At 36.9% G+C, this 7,500-nt stretch overlaps 1 protein-coding gene across 3 annotated transcripts in view; it reads right to left on the reverse strand.

Moving 5' to 3' along the window:
- Positions 1-5,568, reverse strand: part of knockout (Stork-head domain-containing protein knockout) — an 86,230-nt gene extending 80,662 nt beyond the window's left edge. For all 3 annotated transcript variants that reach the window (XM_035874845.2, XM_035874844.2, XM_035874848.2), the window contains exon 1: positions 4,380-5,568. The gene's annotated coding sequence lies outside the window, so the exon portion shown is untranslated. The remainder of the gene's footprint in view (positions 1-4,379) is intronic.
- Between the last annotated feature and the right edge of the window lie 1,932 nt (positions 5,569-7,500).

Raw genomic sequence — 7,500 nt, forward strand, 5'->3', positions numbered from 1 at the left:
AACATTCAATCTAAGTAAATGATTATTATTATTGTGGTACTAGAACAGTAAAGGTCACTCTTTACTACAGTTTAGTTTACCGTTCACGGTCGAGTTCATTTACTTTTTGCCGATTGAAGTATTTTGAAACGACTTCTCTCTTTCTCTCCGATAAGACGAGAATAGTAGTCGTTGTATACCGACACGATTTACCTCGTCTCGTCTAAAAGGATCGTTTTAACCTAAGAACTAAACGATTCGAGACGAACGTAACAAAAAAAAAGAAAAGAAAAAAAAAAGAGAAAGATAAAAAATGGATTCTCTCGTTTAAAAGACGATCTCCGAAAGTGCTAGACGTCGGAACCTATCTCTCTTTCTCTTTCTCTTTCCATTCGCTGCTAAGTAGATGTAAGTACAGTCGCACTTTTTAGTTAACGTTAATCTTTATAAACGACTTTGTACGTATTCGAAGATAAATAGTTAGGTAGGCGAGTAATTTATTTACCCACTCATCGAAAATACATTGGTTTACGACTTAATCGATTGGACGATTTTATAACATTCTCTGTGCGTAGACATTAGAAAGTTTAACTTTTATCGTTTAATTTAATTCGTTCGGTCTAATTCAATTTCGTATCGTATCGTATTGTATCGTATCGTATCGTATCGTATCGTACCGATTCTAATGCTTGATCAATTGGGTATCGTGGCTATTTCGAAATCAATTTTCGACTTTCGTCGAAATCGGATTATCCTAGTTAATTTAAATATCCATTCTATTTGTCGATGAATGTTATATACGTAAAAGTTAATCGACTGTACGTATCCGACAAACTGTATTGCGAAAGATTTTTTTCGTAAATGTTACACGTTTAACAGATGTCTACACCCCTCTCTCCCTTCCTAACCCTCCCTCCCCCTACACATCTCCCATCTCCCTTTGCTCTTCAACCCCTCCGTGACCCAATAGGACGCATCGTTATAGAAAGTATGTCGAGTATGGTCTTCGATGAGACGATTCTAATGTAACGACGGATCGACAAGCGTTAAGAACGGAAGCGTACGTGGATACATATATATATATAAATATATATGTATGTATGTATGTATGTATGTATGTATGTACGTATGTATGTATATATCGTTTCGTCGGAACTTTCGATTCTTGTGTATCCAATACCTGTCCAATCTGATTATCGTTAGGGTATGCACTACGCGTTATTGCTTAGATCGTAGCGCGAGATGTTATCCCGAGACGTTAATCCGCATCAACGACTCGAAAGCTTTAACTTCTCGCTACAACACGGTATACCCTGGTTCTTTTTCCTTTATTTTTTCTTTTTCTTTTCTTTTCTTTTCTTTTTTTTTCTTATTTCTTTTTCCCCTTTTTTATTATTATTATTATTATTATTAAGAAATAAAGCCTCTAAAGAATTGCATTCAGATCGTACAATTTTTAATTCCAATTATTCAACTATAGTATATAATCGTATATGTGTATATGTTTATATATATATATATATATATATTTTGTTTTTTTTCTTTTATTTATTTATATAGTTAAACGGATTATATAGTTGATCGTATATTTTTTTTTGTATTAGATTGGTGCAAAAATAATCGGTGCGTTTTATCGTTTTAACGCGTAATAATTGGCGTAAAATTATTTGTCGTCACCGATCTCATACGTATTTGTTATATATAATTAAATAATAATTAATGTAATATTTATTAGATTAATTAATTGATCGTTGAATTTAAATGAACGATTAACTTTTTCTATTCGTCACATTAATTCCAATTGTATCAATGCTTTTTCTTCTTCTTCTTTTTTTTTTCTTTTTTATCTTTTTTAAATCAATCCCAAAATAAAACGATTAATAATCTCGAGCGTTGAAGGCGCGAAAGTTGGAGGTGCGAAAGAGCAGTTGGTTGTCCTCGAATGCTTGAGATATTTTACGAGGTGTCACGGTTGACAAGAGAAATTACGTAAGCCGATTGTCATCGTGACAACGAGCGTAGAACGACGATGGACGTCGGACGACGGGTAACGGACGTCGGACGTCGGACGACGACGACGACGACGACGATTACTTGGATTTTGCAATTGCACCGGTGGCTTTAAACTGCCGACAAGTATTTCTCTGGAGACATTGTTTATGGCACGAGCACCTCTCGCTGACCCCTTCCGTTACATTACACCCAACCAACTCTTTTCGCCACGCTCGAACGGTAATTCCGTCGTTGTTTTCCGAGGTCGAGGTCAAAGGATTTGTAAGAGAGTAATATATATATATATATATATATATATGTATATATATGGTTCTAAACAATTTAATGATATTAATTGAGAAATGCTTAGAGTCATTATATCATTTTTTAATTTTTTTTTTTTCTTTTTTTTTTCATTTCTTTTTTCTTTCTTCCTTCATCTCTTTTCATTAGAATTTTTATTATAACAATAATTGTTCTTATAGTTATTAGTTATTATAATTATTGTTATGATATAATTATTCCGTAGAAAAAGAATGGATCGTTCGATCGAGAGAAGATATTTCGATATTTCTTTTTTTTTTTTCTTTCTTTCTTTCTTTCTTTCTTTCTTTCTTTCTTTTCTTTTTTTTTCTCTTTTCTTTTTTCCTTTTCTCTTTCTTAAGCGACCACGCGTTAAATAAAGAAAACAACGAATTCGTCCTGGTGTTTCGGATCATTAAAATCGTTCGAAGTTATTCAACGGAGAAAGTAATCGACGATGAGAATTAAATGACCGACGACAACGACGAACCATCCGAGATACGTCGTGTATATAAGGTAGATCGAAACGAAAAGAATGACCTTCGGCCGTGCGATTTCTTACGATCGTTGACGTAACGATCGATCGATCGATCCTTGGATCGTTCTACGGTATTGCACGTTGTGGCTATGTTTAAAAATAAGCGATCGTAGTCGTTAAGGAGGATAAGAACTTTTGACCTTTTTTTTCCTTTTCTTTTTCTTTTTTTTTTCTTCGTCTTCAACGAATTCATTTGTAAACACATGGTACTCGTATAGGTACGTATAGACGCATTAAAAAAAAAAAAAAAAAAAAAGAAAAGAAGAAAAAAAGAAAAGATAAAAAAAATATAATGAATCACGTTTCTACGAAAGGATATATTATAGCTGAGTGTGCGAAATGATCGAGAAAAAAAAAAGGAAAAAAAAAAAAAAAATAAAAAGTAAAAAAAAAAAAGAAAAATAAAAGGTAGAAAACAAAAAAAAAGAAAAAAGAGAAGAAGAAGAAGAAGAAGAAGAAGAAGAAAAACGCATAAGAGTTATCCATCGGCCATATTTAAAAGTATAATTCGTCTTCACTAGTATAATCAATATATCTTTCATTTGTTATTTTCGCGCAAGGATAATTCACGCGTATAACCAAGCAGCTCTATCTTTTTTAAAATTTCGCAATTGGAGATTAGATTGCGCGAATTTAGCAAGGCCGTATTAAGAACGTCTTCCCGTGGAACGACGTTCCCGTTGTTGAGGAGAGAGAGGAGATGATACGTCACGTTAATCGATTATACGAATTATCATATTGCGTTGGCAATATGTACGTGGGGTTTTACGACGTAATCATTAGTTAACCGTAGATCTGTTATTATTATTATTATTATCATCATTATTATTATTATTATTATTATTATTATTGTTATTATTATTATCATCATCATAATTATCATTATAATCATGATCATCGATATTATCATTATTATTTACAAACGTTACAAATGATTGTTTCTCTATTCTTCTATAATAGGAACGTCTCTTCGCGAAAAAATGGTCAAGTTTCAAATGATACATCTAAGAGATATCGTCTTAAATTAGATATATCGTTCATTCGAATGTATATATCATCTATATACGATATATATATATAATCTGATATTAGATGAATCGTAGAGGAGTAATACTTGTTTACGAAGAAGATAAGCAAGTGAAGAAGCCGTGCGATGCTGACGTTGCGGAATCTTTGATAATCGCTGATGGTTAGTTACATTTCGGTAGTAGTACATTTCTTTGAGAGGAAAAATAAAGTGTGAGAAAGAAAGACAGAAAAAAAAACGAGAGAGAGAGAGAAAAGGAGAGGAAGATAGAGAGAAAGAGAGGGAGAGAGGAAACGAGTTGACCGAAAGAAAGGAAGGAAGAAACGAGAGAAAGAGAGAGAGAGAGAGAGAGAGAGAGAGAGAGAGAGAGAGAGAGAGGGAGTAGAAGAGACGCGAGAGGATAAGAAGAGGAATCGCGAGAGTGAAGGAGAGGGCCCTAGAAGCTCTGAAAACCAGTCTACGTGTCGCGACGCGCGAGAGGTCTGACCGCTCTTGACCCTCGGGCTCCGGGAGGCTGGAATTTATCGTCGAAGGACTCACCGTAGGCACACACGGCTGCCGCGCTCTATCCAAGGTCCGTCGAATCCCAAAGATGCGCCGACGGTGAGAGGAGAGAGAGATTCCCCACAGCTTTTTCGATCCGATCCTAACAACTTTTATTCGATGAGAGTGTTTCTCACACACAGCTGGATAAGAAGACGTCCTCCAGTTTTGGTCCAATCGAATACTCCGTAACTTTGTTCTTCTTTAAACTTAAAGAATTGGGAGACAGATATATACATACACACACATATATATATATATATGTATATATATATTATAAGATGAAAGAGATAAAGGATATATATATATATCTCTTTCTCTTTTTATATTGTCTTTTTTTTAATTCCTTTCACAGACGAGAAGACATCTTTCCTCTTCCTCTCACTCTCTGTCTTTCTCTCTCTCTCTCTCTCTCTCTCTCTCTCTCTCTCTCTCTCTCTCTCTCTCTATTTCTCTCTTTCTCTCTTCGTATCGGCACTGATATTCGCGGCACAACAGGTGAAAATCAAACCACCCGCGGAAGAAAACTCAAAAAATATTCATTAGAAATATAACGAAGTAGCAGGCGTCCGTTCTATTTTATATCTTTTTTCTTTTCTTTTTACTTCCTCCTCTCTCTCCTTCCGCGTATGTTCTTCTTTTTTCTTTTTTATTTCTCTCTTTTTTTTTTTTTTTTTTCTTTTTTCTTTCTTTACTTTCGTTCGTTTCGTTCAAACGACGACGATAAGGGATACGTATAAAAAAAAAAAAAGAAAAAAAAAAGAAAAAAAAACAAGAAAGAACGAGAAAATAAAATAATAATAATAATAATGATAATAATAATAATAAGAATTATTAATAATAATAATAATAATTGTAATTATAATAATAGTTGAGAAAACAAAAAAAAACGTAAATCCCTTATAGCAGACGCGTGTCGCGTTTACCACAAACGAGTCCGTCGAATCGCGAAACGTCGAACAAGTAGTAGAAGAAGTAGAGGAAGAAGAAGAAGAAGATGTAGAAGAAGAAGAAGAAGAAGAAGATGTAGAAGAAGAAGAAGAAGAAGAAGAAGAAGAAGAAGAAGAAGACGTAGTAGTAGTAGTAGTAAAAGTAGTAGTAATAGTAGTAGTAGAAGTAGAAGAAGAAGAAAGGATATAGAGAAAACGGGACGACAGGTGCAACGGGTGCAGCTGGCCCGGTCGTCGGCTTCGTACTGAAAGGGGCGCCTCGACGCCACTAACGCCGTCGCCGTTGCCGCCGTCGCACCGCGGTGACGGGACGAGGACGGGGAAGGGGAAGGGGATAGGGGAAAGAGGCAGGGGCAGAGGGAGGGACAGAAAGAAAGATAGATAGAGAGAGAGAGAGAGAGAGAGAGAGAGAGAGAGAGAGAGTGAGTGAGTGAGTGAGTGAGAGGGGAGACGTGGAAACTGGCTCCGACATTGGCGTGAAACGTGAAATATTATTTCAGAATTCGATTCGATTCGATTTATTTAAGATCGATTTGACTAGATTCTTTGTAAACTCTACGCCATTGGGGTTTAACGTTGCTCCTGCTCCTGCCACCACAAGTTTTCCCCACCATCGTTCTAGGAGGCTCGGGCCAACCACGTTTTCCCCTCCATTCTCCATTCGACTTTCCCCTCCCTCCCTCCCATCGTCCCTCCCTCCTTCCACTCGTCGTCCACCTCATCCTCCTACTCCTTCTCCTCCTTTTCCTCCTCCTCCTCCTCCTCCTCCTCTTCCTCCTCCTTCTCCTCCTCTTCTGGTCCACCTCCTCTTCCTCCTCTTCCCTCTCCTCCTTTAACCGTAGAACGACGCAGCACCGGCATACCGGCACGCTGGATATTCCAGCACTTCGTACCCGGTCCTCGATGGAGATGATGCTGGGCGGGTTCCTCGCGTTCCGGTAGGTCGGTGCCGGCCGGAGAACCGGACCGACTGCAAAAACGATTATGTTTCGTCCAGAGAAAGAGAGAGATGGATAGATATAGAGAGTGAGAGAGAGAGAGAGAATAAGAGAGAATGAGAGAGAAGGAAAGAGAGAGAGAGAGAATAAGAGAGAATGAGAGAGAAGGAAAGAGAGAGAGAGAGAATGAGAGAGAAGCTAAGAGAGAGAGAGAGAGAGAGAGAGAGAGAGAGAGAGAGAGAATATCTCTCTTGCCAAGGATCATGGAGATGGGGCATACTTCTTTCAAGCTTTCAAAAGTAACACGAAACTTGTCCTTCTGCCTTTCCCTTCATCTCAACACCCTCACCTGTATCTTCGAATATTTTTACATTGTATAAATATATATACATATATATATATATATATATTTTTTTTTTAATTTTACTCTTTTTTTTCTTTTTTTTTTTTTTTTTTTTTTATTCTATACTTCATTTCGATTTAGAAGGGTGAGACGATGAGAAATATCAGTTAAGACGAGTGATTATGAAAAGGGTACGCCTTATGTGTGTTCATGCCCGTGTATATGTGTATGTGTAAAAAGGGTTTGTTGAAAATTAAATTGGTCGGATTAATGTACCCTAGTTTGATGGTAAGACCTTATTTTCGTTTGGATAAATGGTTTTTTTTTTTTGGTATTAGATATCTCTAGACTATGAATCAATTGTACGAGAGTAAAAGATCGAAATCTAAATGGTATCGTCGCATTTGTTCTTCGATAAATGGTGTAATTCGAAAACTCATTTGTCCTATTAATGGACAGATAACGATTGGACGAATTAGTTCGATGATAAAGAAAAGCCGATGAGATAAGAAAAGTGACAGCTGCGTTGGCAGAATGTATTCGTTTTTCTTTCTTTCTTTCTTTCTTCTTTTTCTGTCTCTCTCTCTCTCTCTCTCTCCCTCTCTCCTTCACCTCCCTTTCTTTTCTCTTCTCCGGTCAATTTTCGAGGGGCTTGCATTTTTTCACCGAAAACGAGGGGTGAGATGAGATCGTCGAGCTCGTCACGGAAGATGGAATATCCGTGCAAACGTGTAGTAGGGTAGGATAGGGTAGGATAGGATAGGGTAGAGTAGGGTAAAGTATAGAGGGTTGGGAGTTGGGAGTTGGGGGTTGCCGGACGGCATTAAAATACTGTCGCAATTTTTAACGTCGGACACCGTGCAAAATGTTCATTCGTATCAGGATAC

Source organism: Vespa mandarinia, chromosome 10, assembly GCF_050613455.1.
Source record: "Vespa mandarinia isolate Hongniang chromosome 10, ASM5061345v1, whole genome shotgun sequence".
Taxonomy (NCBI): Eukaryota; Metazoa; Arthropoda; class Insecta; order Hymenoptera; family Vespidae; genus Vespa; species Vespa mandarinia.